The sequence below is a fragment of the Triticum urartu genome, chromosome 1A, assembly GCF_056163025.1.
Source record: "Triticum urartu cultivar PI428250 chromosome 1A, HENAU_Tu73, whole genome shotgun sequence".
Taxonomy (NCBI): Eukaryota; Viridiplantae; Streptophyta; class Magnoliopsida; order Poales; family Poaceae; genus Triticum; species Triticum urartu.
The window spans coordinates 287,617,902-287,631,042 of record NC_141873.1 but is presented as its reverse complement, the minus strand read 5'-3'; the positions used below and the strand labels follow the sequence as shown (position 1 = coordinate 287,631,042).

At 47.2% G+C, this 13,141-nt stretch overlaps 2 pseudogenes; one reads left to right on the top strand and one right to left on the bottom strand.

The window, feature by feature from the left end:
• Positions 1-5,214: 5,214 nt before the first annotated feature.
• Positions 5,215-6,364, top strand: LOC147990900 (uncharacterized; annotated as a pseudogene).
• Positions 6,365-11,075: 4,711 nt separating this feature from the next.
• Positions 11,076-12,241, bottom strand: LOC125539743 (small ribosomal subunit protein uS2m pseudogene; annotated as a pseudogene).
• Positions 12,242-13,141: the final 900 nt, after the last annotated feature.

Below are 13,141 nucleotides of genomic sequence, written 5' to 3'. Positions count from 1 at the left end.
AGACAATACTGCCGTTGAAGCGCAAGAGTGAGCAGCAGTCCGGTCAGCCCTTGCTTTCTCAACTTGAGCAGGAAACTTCCAACCAAATAGGAGGGAGGCGCACTCTCAAATAGGAATGCAAACATAAAACGCGTGCTCTTGAGTGTCAATTCCTCTTCTGACCGAAGTGAATAACAAACATCCCTTCCATCTGGACACTGAATAATGAGAGAATCGTAGAAGTTATCGGAATCCGGGGCTAGAGTCTTTGGCTGAACATCCACAGATGATCGATTCCCTGCGCTAGCAAGTATTGGATTGGAGTGGGGGTTAGTTGGCTCACCATATGGTATAGATCGATAGATATATTTGATACGTCCTATAACATGGAGATGGAGATAGCCAAGCCCCTTTCTCGAAAGGCAAACCCTCTTTATCATCCAACACAGGATCTCCCTATGGAATACCACCATTGTCTTTCTCCATCTCACTCAATAGTATATATCGGTATAAATAGCTCAGCTCACGAAATAGAGCGAGCAAGAGCTCGAACTTGGTAGGAAAGTTCGGATAAGTCGACTCGACTCCTTAGTGCAGCGTACACTTGCTTCAGCAAAACGAGGCTCATCCATTTGTTTTGATCCGAATCACACTCTAGACCAGCTCTTCTTATAGAGAAGGAACTCCACTTTGACAGTCATATGAGAGGGAAGAGACTCAAAGTTGATGAGAATAGTCGATTTGACCGGTATCACGAATAGCAGTTTTAGTAGAAAAGGGCGTTGATGATTGAAAGGATTTCTCCTCGAACCACTAGTAACTATGTCAGCTTTTGTCATTCTGATGATACTGAATCGGATCAATATTTGGAATAACAATATCTGATCTATCAAATCGATTCATCATCGAGAATGGAATAGTATAACATAGGAATTTGATCCAAACAAACTCCGAATTGGGATTTCTTATTGGATCAGGAATCCCATTGCATTTTGCATCCTTTTCCATTTTGCTTCTTTCAGGCAGTTTTGGCTCGCAATAAAGCTAGGGTCCTGATCGAGCAAGACTACGTCCTATCTATCTACCTCTCCAAACACAATATCTTGAGTACCTATGATGGTGACTACATCTGCTGGCATGTGATGTTTGGACATAGAATCGAGTCCTTGTGAATGGGCAAAGCCAGGTGCTCTTATTTTACAACGGTAGGGACGATTACTCCCATTACTGACAAGAAAGACACCAAATTCACCTTTAGGTGCTTCAACTGCGGTATAGGTAGAAGGAGCTGGTACAGAAAAACCTTCTGTCTAAAGTTTGAAATGGTGAATTGACGTAGAGTAGACCGATGATCCGGTAGTCATTTGGCCGGCTATGGAAAGAAAAAGCTTGCATCTGCTCCCCCTAAACTATAACGGGTCCCATCTCTCTCCAAACCTAACGTGGTAGTTTCCCATCATAAGGCTTTCCATCTATAGATTGAGCCATTACCCACCAAGGATCCCATTCATTCAGAACTCAGTCGACTGCTTCTATAGATAAGGCGGAACGTACTTAGTTCAGCATTATAGCACATAGTCTCCGACGCTACTAGAGCGCTTCGCTAACTCGAAGCGCCTCGCTATGAGAATGACGCGTCGCTAACGCTCGGCTAAGTCGTCGAACCCTCGCGCTGACCATTCGCTTTCTCAGTAGCGAAAGCGCTTCTCTTTGCCCCTTAACTTCATAAAGTATTTGGAAAGAAAAGAAAGAGATTCTTGGTTTTATTGCTCCCGCTTCCTCATCTGCGCTCGTGAAGCCAACTTTGCTTTTTGGGAGGCGAAAGAGGGGTTGAAGCGGACATGTCGAAATGACAGCATCGAAGATATCTATATACACAGGAATGCTTATTCCGGACTGCGTTCCGGAATAAGTAGCCTACTTGACAGAAAGGGCGGGCACTCTCGGCGCGGAGGTAGGCACTCTCGTCTTTCAACCCCACCGTCACTTTGAATTTAGTGGGGCACTGTTTACTTACAGCCTCTACGAGTTGCAAGTGAATGGGGCCGGTGCGTGGTGAACGGAAGGGTTCATCAAGCCATTTCTCGCCTTAACCCCTAAACTAAATAGGAAGAGGGGTACTTGACTAATAGGGGGCAATTGCATTGCACCTGACTGTGAGGGACCTCTTGATACCTTATGTTCACTTCCTAACTAGTAACCGGTTTCCTGTCGCGGAAGCCTTTTCCCAGTGCGCGGAGCCCCGATGAGGAAGGTGTTAGTGCTTTCTCATGGGGTCAATAATGCTAATCCCTCTTTTTGTGCCGGGAAGAAGATAAGAAAAGGCAAGCCTTCTCTTGGTTTCCCAACCTGTTGCTTCTAAAGGCTGCCCTCTCTCGGCTGGATTTTGGTCCAGCCTACTGCGAGGATCCCGTATCCCGTACATCGTCTTTCTCCCTCCTGGGTTCCCGTGGTTCCTATGCCGCCGCGTTTCCCGGTCCTTTTCTTTTAGTGCTTCGACCCGAAGCGATAGCTTGACGCGTTTTCCGTGGATAAGATGGCAGCGCTCCAGCTCACTAAAGAATGGGATGGCAGTGGTCCGCCGGCAAGCTCGTTCTGATCCTGGACGCAGTACATTGGAATCCTGAAGCACCACCACGAACGCTACCGCGCGTGCGCCTGCGGTGCGGTAAGGCACCACCTTGTTGTGCCAGCAGCCAACTCCGGCGTGTCAGCTTAGTTATCCTCATCAAGCCACAACCTTGATGTCTAGCTTCCCAACTGGTAGACGGTTCCCTTTCCCCCGGATCAATGAAGAAGGGAGAAGTCAGTTGATTCCTCCGAAGAACCGGAAGCGAAGCGCTATGCCGGGGCGAGGGGACGGGAAAAGAAACTGCTCCGAAGAAAGATATTGGGGTTCCCAATGCTTCTCCACGCCCAATGAGATGCGCCAACCTCAGGATGCTTTACTCCTAACCCCATGGCGGTTCCGAGACGGAGCTTAACCTGAGTCTCGGTTAAGAACGGCGATGATCTACGTTTCACACGGCGCACGATTCCATGGATAGTTTCATTCGAGATCGTGATGGAGGACATAGCTTACGATCATCGGCTTTGATCATGCCACTAGGCATTTGATTAGGACATTGCACAATGATCCAAACACTTTGTCGCATCTCTACGATACGGATACAGTAACAATCATAGCGATCTCCTCTGGTACCTACTGGTACGTCAAGATCCGATTGGTCATGAACATCGTAAGGTGCTGCTCTTCGCGAATCCTAGCATACCCCAGGTTGGGATGGGTAGGCCCACCACTTCACTTTTGCACTTTCACTTAGGCCCGGGCCAAGTCAGTGGGGGGACCCTGTCGGGCTCCTTCCCCCCCAAAACAAACTGTACGTGGGAGTTTCCCTTCATACGGCTCAAATCATTCTCAGATGCCCCGAGAGGCATCTTTCCTTATGATCTGGTGGTTCACACACGCGCAAACGAGCACCGGCCACAACAGCAAGGAACTATGACCAATAGAGTCAGACACAGAGCGTCATACTTCTTTATCTTGTGATGGTTGAGGAGTTTCTTTCTCAGAGGGTGCGGGACGCTTGCGGAGTCCGTGCCTTCTGTACCACCACAGGTCGTTCTTGGGCAGATCCCGCTCCTAAACATAAGGGAGGGATAGGGGGAAAGGGGCCCTAAAAATCATATAAATAGGGTTGTAGAAAGACCACTTTCATTCGACGTTCCGGGGCGCCCGATTCGATCGACGAATTTGGCGAGCTGATCCGCTTTGATCCAGGAGAAAGCCCAGTCAGCCACCTTTTCGGTGCAGGTCACGTGACCTACAGCTCGGCCTTCGCTTTTTGAGACTTCCTCTACCCACATCTCTATGTGCCCGCAGCACTTTCATATGGAGAAAGATGGGCTTACCATGTTCCATCAATAGCACCTAACCTATGCCGATTTTGGCGGACTGTGCTCCACCCCAGTGAACTCATGCGGTTCCGACGTGCCCAGAGGCCAGAGGCGAATCCGTTCACGGTCCGTAGGACCAACACCATTCGAAGGTTGATGGCCCGCCCCGCCTAGAATAGGAATCTTTGACTGGGCTTACACACATTCGCTCACTTACGCTGTCCCCCCTCAGCTCACCCTAGCCCCGGGTACGTCGTCTCCAAGGCTTCACACAAAATCTTCACTGACAACATATGCATGCTTTTGTAGGGTCAGGCAGAACCGTTGTTGCCTGATGGGAACTTCCCCCATATTGCTATCAATGTCTTCATGTCGCACGACCTCTTAACATTACACCACTGAATCCCCAATCCTTTGCTTGCTGTGCAGTGACAGTACCAATATCCACTAATCGTTGTTTCCAGATATGGTTGCCGGTTGACATCTCTTCTAATTCGTCGATACGAGAAGCAAATTGTTGTGTGGAGGAATCAATATCTCGACATAAGCCAAGAGGCAGATCTTGTGCCACTCCACCAGGTCGTATGAAACTGGCATGCATCCTGGCTCCCGGGACTCTTTCATAGAATTCCAACAATTTCTCCCACTCCTCAAAAGCCCAAAGGAACGGAGTTGATGCTCCCACATCCATAGCATGAGTAGTTGAAGCAAGTGAATGATTTGAAATTCGAGTTATTTCACAGAATAACACTCTTATATATTGAGCTCGTAATGGTACCTCACAATTCAAAAGTCTCTCGGCTGAAGAATGAGCGTGTTCTTGGGCCATCGTAGAAACATAGATAGGGTCAACGACGGAACGAACAACGAAACTTTACGATAGCTTTTTCGTACACGTTCACTTGCATCACATACACAAGTGCTCTCTGAACCATGCAATAAGGTCACCCATAACACGGCTCTCCCACTGGAGTTACCTTAGCCCCGGGCCATGCTATTCCATGATATTGGAAAAAGTTGACTAATTATTATCATCGTCTTGAAAGCTGGGCGCCTTTTGAATATGAGTGGGGCTCCTAGTGTAGGCGGCGCCTTCGTGGAGCCAAACCGAAGGAAGAGCAAAAGGGCGAGGCCACACCCGTCTTCGAATAGGAGGGGGGCTTAGCTCTGGATCCCGCCTGCTTGCAGAAATGAATGGATCAGAAAGGGGGCTGGGTTCTATTTCCGGGCCGGGCAGGAGGTGAAGGCCAGAAGAAGAAGAGAAGTGCGCCTTCCCGGTAAGGAAGAGGATAAAAAGGTGCTGTCATCTATCTCGACCTATTTCTCGAGGCATTGGAAATGAAGACCGGCTCAGAGAATCACTGGCGTGCTTTCTCTCCCCCATCGTTTCGCCAACAAAGAAGTCATCCTTGACTTGACTATTGACCATTCCATCCCTACCGAGCTGCCTCTTCGAAGTATTTACCTTTGCCTTTCTTTTTTGAGAACATACCCTTCAAATCAAAAAGAAAAAAAGAAAGAAAAGTTCCTCGTCTGTGATTTAATCGGCCCTAAGGGAGTTTACTCGACCCATTCTCCAGTCTCCCGCACTGCTCAAGTGTGCGACTCCGTATGAGGACCTCCTTCCCTTTTGCTCTGCCCACTCTCCGTTCACACGGTTATCAAAGCAGAGGAAGGGCGGGCAGCAGGTACCACGAGCCCTCTGTCCCACACATCTATCAAGAAGCAAGTGTAGTTCACCGGTTCCACCGAATGCTCCTATCTCTCGGCAAAGATCGTGTGAGTGTGCAGTTATGCTTCGGATGCTTCGCCATGGAATAGATCGATTCAGTTCCCCTTGTTTTCCGGTGCACTCGCTTTGTATCTCCGACACACAAGGAAGGACGCGGTGGGAAGAAAGCTGTCCTAGCCTCTGTCCGGTCGATCATTCCACTGGCATCTTGCATTCACGCCTCCGTTTGACTGCCGCTCGGGAATGTAGTTGTAGATACGTGAGTCTTAGTGGGTCGTTGGCTCCACCTCTTATCTCCTTCTACGACATGCTGTAGTCGTCGCCATATTCAATATGTCACTTAGTCATATCTGCCTCGCAGCGGGTCAGCACCTCCGAAAGAAAGGGAGGGAGGACTTCATTCAGTGACTCCGCGATCGCCCTCTAAACGATCAAAATAAGGTAAAGCTTGAAGATAAGTTTTGTACTCGATTAATTTCTCAGTCCCTCTAGTCGGGTGGGCACCGGCCGGCCGGATCCCCCTGAAAACCGTACGTGCGGGTCTCCCCGCATGCGGCTCACGCCATTTGAGGTGGCCCAGCCCAGCATTCATTCACAAATCCTGTAGTGAAATTGAGACTGCTCGACCTCGGAAGCTAATTCGCGTGTAGGCAGCGCTGTCTTAATACCGTTGACTGTATCTATTCATTGATACATTGGCTCGCTCCCCCCCTCTTTTTTCAAGAATGAATGAGCCGCTCGGACCTTCCATTTCCGTCAAATGACCCGGCTTCCCCTGGCTCTTCCACCGTCCGGGCTCCCTTTCCTCCCTATGCTCCCCCGGCGCAGGCCCACCACGCTTCGCGCCTGCGGCGTTTTCGCCAGACGGTCTTTGCCAGTAGTGCCATCCTCCCCGCAGGCTGTCTGTATGGGTGGGTTGTCCCTTGCTGCTACGTTCTGTTAGGCGCTATGAATTACAGGAAATTCAATGGTTGACTTGGACAGCAGGCAGGTTACACATTCCACTGTGCCGAGATGTGAGGTGCAGGTGGTGATGATCACCCCGGGGTATGCGCTAGCGCCCTTGACGGGCACTCCAGGACCCGCCTACGCTCGTGAAAACCCAGGTCGGTCCTCCGACCAGATGTGTGGATAACGAGGCCACCTTCACAACCTTCTCCCTTCTATCTTTATCCAAAGTCAGGTAGGGCGGTTCGCTTGAGTTGCTCAACCGTCCCTTTGCCCGGTGCTCATGACGCGCTACGGAACCTCCACCGTGCTAGCGGCATAGGAGCCTACTCAGCGTCAGCGGCTTCGTGCCGCACTGGAGTGATCCAATATGTGGTTCCGCACGTTCCACCACTTCTCCGTTCATTTCCAATATTGATCATGAAACACCATGAGCAGCAGGATGTTGAGGTCCGGAATTCGAAGTGAAATTCTTGATTTGCCCGTTCCTAGTCGTCATGGGAAAGAAATAAGAAAGAAATAAGAAAGAGATTATTCCCCTAGAGCTTGTCCAGTACCACCAGTACTAAAAATGCATCTCCGCGCGTCTACCTGGCGCTTTTATTAGCCGCCTTGCATGCAAGCGAAGCGCTATTGGCGGCAATTAATAGCTCACTGAGCGATGATTGATGCAGTCAGTCAGTGCCCTCGATTATTCTATTCATGATAGAAGGATCATGGCGCCCCGGAAGCATTCCATCCAGCAGCAGCATCTCCTTCAACCACGCGAGGACAAAACTGATGTTAGCTACATTCGAGCGTTCACCGCACAGAGGCGATCTCGAACACTACCTATGATAATAAATCCAAAGGAAAGGTCGACAAAATGATTCAATCTGACTTTATCGGTATTCTGGATTGAGTAAAAAAGGGATATATGAAGTTCAAGGCCTTGCCAAAACCGTCATGGCCCTATTATGTATAGGCCATACTAAGCCAATAGCGAATAACAAACTCTTTCCTGCTCCCTCGACCTTAATTAACTCCCCCATCCTGCCAAGCCTCAGCTGCCAGCCCATTGTATCTAAGCACACTGCGGCAAATTAATACAAGTAGCTAAAGATCTCGCATCCGACATCTCCGGCCGAACGGTTAGGCAACACTAGGGCACCTGGGTCAAAATTCCGCTTACCAAACAAGATGTCGAGAGGCGAACTCTGTAATTCCCCTCCTGCAAAAGTGATAGCGGCTGTAGCATCCGTGTGGAAGAGGGTAAGCTTTCGGCAACACCTTTTTCAGATTGGAAAGGATGAATACTTGTGTTGGGTCCTGCAGACCAGGATAGCCTCAGATCAAAACCTAATAAATGTACCTGGGGTTGATCATATTTTTTGGGCAATAAGTATTCAGGAATTTGAGCGCTTATGTAGCTAAAAACTCTGCCACCTGAATACTTGATTCATTAAGGTCTCCCTATACCCGGAAGTCTCTATCGTTTTCTTTGTCTGTTAAGCTTCACAGGGTTGGGACTCCCTAAATCAAACTACAATCGTTGTTTATCAACCACTCACGACGACACCGAGATCTTCGACTTAGCTCCCGCAGGTCATCCACCTGGGGCGGAAGATAACGAAAGGGAGACAAAGTCCTAACTAAATCAACACACAATAACCTCAACCTTCTACCCATTCCATCCATCATATCAGTCGAGTCGAGGAGATTCGTTCTTATCTATAGATAAGGCAAGAGAGAACTTATGACCTCGCAGATGGAGAGGGATTCGAACCCCCGGTATTCCTATCAATACTTCGGTTTTCAAGACCGACTCTTTCAACCGCTCAGACATCCATCCCTGCGCTCGCCCGCCCTATCTATCTGCACGCTGGCAGGTAGGGGCAACTCTATGTGATTCGCTATGCTTGCTTGCGCCCCACCCTGTAAGCTGACTCTATTGCCTAGCGGTTAGCGACACTTTTCCGGTAGTATGAATCGCTACGCTTCGCTTCTTTCTATATGATAATATGCACCGTCGGTTGCTGCGCTCCCTGCGGGTAATAGCAAGAGAGTGAAGAACGAACGATCCTCAAAAAAGTCAGCAGTGAATGAATCCAACTCGAGTTCGTGAGTCAAAGGCGTGGCAAGAGAGCGAGTTCGACTCGCGAACGATCCGCAAGTGAAGGACCGATCCTTTAACGTCAGTACTGTTGCGAGACTGGTACTTGGCGGCTCACGAGCAACATATAGAAAAAGGTTGCCCATCACTCCCTCGCTCCTTTTTGAAGGCCCACCGCTCCCCCTTTCTTTAAGTATCTATCCCGGCTTGCATTTTGGGGCGAGTACTACAGTTCCTCCATAATCACACAGAACGCCCAGCTTCGAAGAGCTGCTCTCTCCCCAGTCCACAGCAAGGTGTGGAATCTGGATCTACTGTGTGTTCTGACTCTATTGGATCAAGTCAGATACTAAGCCCTCTACTACTGCTACTTAGGAGATCAAATGCTATATTTCAGAGATTGGACTCTCTTACTATGTTTTTTCAGGGCTGTTCCCGAGCCAGGTTCCCTGGATCCATTCTTACCTAAATGGATGAATGAAGAAGGGGGCGAGCAGATACGACGGCCACACACACTTCTTTTTAGCCGAATAAAGCCGGATCTACTACACGGCTAGGATCAGAGAAAGATTGAGAAAGCAAGATCAAACCTACTCTACTGTCGATTCAAAAGGTAAACAGCCCCCGAAGACTTTATCAATGAATGGATCAAAGAAGTTTATCTATCTAAGTCATCATATATAAGGGAAGAAGCCCGCCCCTGATCGAAGAATGAAGAAGCTAGCCCGGGTAGACTTTAAGACCAACTTGGTGTAGAGACGACTATGATGGTCGGCCTCCACAGACTGAACGCGGGAGATTCTTTCACCCTGTTTTTAGTAGTGCGAGGAGGATAGAGCTCCCAGCAACGACTGATTGTTCGTACGAGCGAAGGAGCGAGCATGCTTTACCCTTAGAGTGAAGTTGACATTCACAGGTCTTGTGGGAACTCCTTCAGTTCAGGTAGCCATAGTCACTCAGGGCTATAGTGGTAGTAGCAAGATCGAAATTGTGAGATTGGCTCGATCACAAACTATCAAGAAGAAAGATCAAGATTCACTTTTGTCGGGCAAAGAACTCTATTGAGGAAATGACTTTGCTCACTGAAGACCAAGCAGCAGCCATTCTAGATGAAAGGACACAAGCCTAAAACTTGAATGCAGATCTATTTATCTGGAATTCCTATCTTCAGAAACAAAGAGTTGCCTATCTTCAGAAATGCTGGTATAGTTGACTTGCCTCTGTTCTCGCACCGGTGTCTGCCAGGGTCTGAACCATTAGGTAGAGGATCAGCTGAAAGAAAAGGCAGACAGAGATCTTGCGCCAGATCCGTATACATTCAGCACCCTCATTACAGCATTTTCTAAGCATGAAAAGTGGTTGGAGCTATGCTTATGTGCATGAAAATGCAGGAGAAAGGATGGCACCCAGAGACGAGGAAGGGCGTAGCAAGCGACGAAATGCTTCGGTGAAAGCTAGAACCAACTCTGCGAGGAAAGCGAAAGCAAACAGTTATGATGTGGTTGATAGTGTTTTTAGGGATAACCTAAGTCGGCATTACCCGACATAGTCAACGGGGTACCTTCATTCTTTAACAATTCCGGACATAGGAACAATGAGCTGTCTCCACGGCTTCTCTTCCAAACCAATATCGCAATGGATCTATCTTCAGCTTATTCTCTCAATCAATGAATGCGGGTCATCGTGGAGAATCAGGGGAAGTGTAGACTATAAGTAGCCAATTTGCAATTCATTTCCTTGGCAATGACGAGTGATGGTATCTCGAAGCCATTCATCTTATCTCTGCAGCAGGAGATTCTTCACCGGACAAAAGATAAGGAAAAGACAAAGAAATCCCATGGGTAGTTTTTGGAAAAACCTATTCTGTAGGAGAGAGAGGCCTACCTATGAAAACTAGTATGTATCTTTTTCTTGGTTTAAGCAGTGCAGGAAATTGTCGGTCCTAAAAACAATGTGTCCCCATGATCATTTTACATCACGATATCTTTTTCTTCTGGTTATGCATTTTCCTCTTCACTTTTCTTTTTATTTATTTGAAGGAATCGTCCGGGCAGAAACGGGGATAGTGATTGATGGCATAGAGTTTTGATAGAAAACTCGTATCAAAATCATACCAAAAGAAAGTCTCGATTCGAGGAACGGAATACAGGTCCATGATAGAACACAGACCGGTAAGAGAAAGGAAAATAAGCATAGTCTTCATTGAACCGGAAGAACAATTTGATTTTCCGTCAACAAAGTAACGCTGTGCAAACTCATCTGATCCCTGTTTGGGACTTCTTCTTCATGTCACGAGCCGGAATCGAACCGGCGCTTTCCAGATGCATGGTCAGGATAGATACCTATCAGATCGCGACTTTGATTTCGCAGTTCAAGAGGATGGTGGGGGCAACCTCTCTACATCTGCGGGCCGGTAGGCCAGCCAACTAACTCTTCAAATGAAGAACTGATTACTCCACATCTATGAACCTATCATTCCCCGCCCTTGCCCATTATTTATTTTTGTATCACGCTAGGACTTTGCCTCTTTTTTTGAGGAAAAATATGGAAGTAGAATCTCCTCTCTTTTAGAGGCGTCTTCCAAATCCAATTTAAGATCAATGAGGTCTTTCAGAGAGCCGCTGCTCTTTCCATTAAATTCTAGGATCTCTTCGATCCTATGCGCAAAAGCAAGGTGTGAGCCCGCGACCCCTCGATCGCTCTCAGAGTCAATCGGCCCAAACCGGGTTATGAGCTCAACGAAAAAAAAGTATTTTTAGAAATTGCCTGCAAAACCGCCTTGCGAGCATTAGCATCAGCGTCAGCGCCATCTCCCGATGGATATTTTTTGCGCATCTCCAATAGCGCCTTGGCCCTATTTTCTTCTTCGTCTATTAGGGAAGAAGAAGAGGTGGAGTAGCAGGCGGATCTCATCCCTCCTGCGGACTTCCCCGTACTCAAAGTGACTCTGAGAGATTGCGCTTCTCTACTAATCGCATTCTGTTCAAGAATCACTGTTTTCATGATCGAATGATGAAATAGATATATGAACTGTATAGGATCATTCGCTGGGATGGGATAAGTGATTCTTTTATAGGATTCCCATGGGATCGTAGAATCAACTAAGGATGGAATAGGTATTTGTGATCGATCAGCTTCCAGTATGACCGAAGACTTTCTATCTGCATTCAGAATAACCACACAATCAGGTTGTTGGTTCAACCCAAAATTGATCTTCTTCTTTCTTGAACGGAATTTTTTTTATTTGCAAAAGATTTGGTCAAAAACGCCCCGATCTTCCATTGAGAATCATCAAAACAATGAGAATTCACATTTCTTAAATAGCTTCTTAAATAGCTCGCCATTTCTTCCGTTATCTCATAAATAAATAAATGATTGGTCTTTAAAAAGAAGGAACGGCCTTTTTGACGACTGGGAGATCCTATAAAATGAAGAGTGTTTCGTAAACAAATCAGTGTCTTGTCTGAATCGAGAATAGCAATTCCATTTCTTGAACCACGGATATAGACTTTGAAATGGTGATCAGCTATCCGACGGCCAAGATGTGCATTCGTACGAAGTAATTTAGTACAGACTATCGAAAGCATTGTCATTTTGCGATTTGAGTTCTGGAGATACAGGTGGTAAGTTATGGGTAATGCGGGGGAACTTTAAGACGAGATAGAATACCTAATATGGGAGTGGTTTAAGTGAGAGAATAGCTCCCTTACCAAACCAACTGAGCTATTTGCCATATTTTTGACAAATGACCTAACTTTGATGTGATGTGCCCGGCTAGCCCGGATCATTCTTAGAGCAGTCGAGGTTACCGGAATTACGGCCTTCCGTACAAGAACTGGCACTATTGTAACTCGCTATGGGCCTCCTGCCTTCTCAAAAGAAACTGGCTTTTGAAGAAATTACTCTATTTTACGCATTTAGTTGAAGCGGATTCAAAGAGCTCTATCGAGCAAGGAAGGAGTATACTATACTGTAGCTGGATAAGCTAGATACCAAAACTTTGATAAAGATTGAGGCAAAAGGTCCCGATTCAAGATAAATTCATGAGGAAGTGGTATCTCTTTAGGATCCACCCTAGCGTCAAGAAATTGGTTAATTGGTAAAGATACATGAATTTGGTGCCCCGCCCAAGAAAGAGAAGATAGGTCTGTTTTCATTCGTGTAGAACTGCTACCTCGTTAACGAACTTACTCAAAGAGTGCTATAGAGCCGAGTCTAAGAAAGCCGCCCTGTTATTATTTTCTTAACCTCAGAAAGTCTCACGCGCGGGGCACCTCACATCGCACTAAATCACTACTATTAGGCCCTTCCTATCATTCCACAATCCGAAGGAAAAAGAGTATCCTATGAAGGAAATCGTATCTGATCTATCACCTTCCTCGTATCGATGCTTGCCACCGCGTCACTAGGTTGTTCATAGCTCTTGCTTAGCTTAATGGATCACCCAACTGTATTCCGGGATGTGTGCATTCCACAATCCCTTAAGGAAGAGG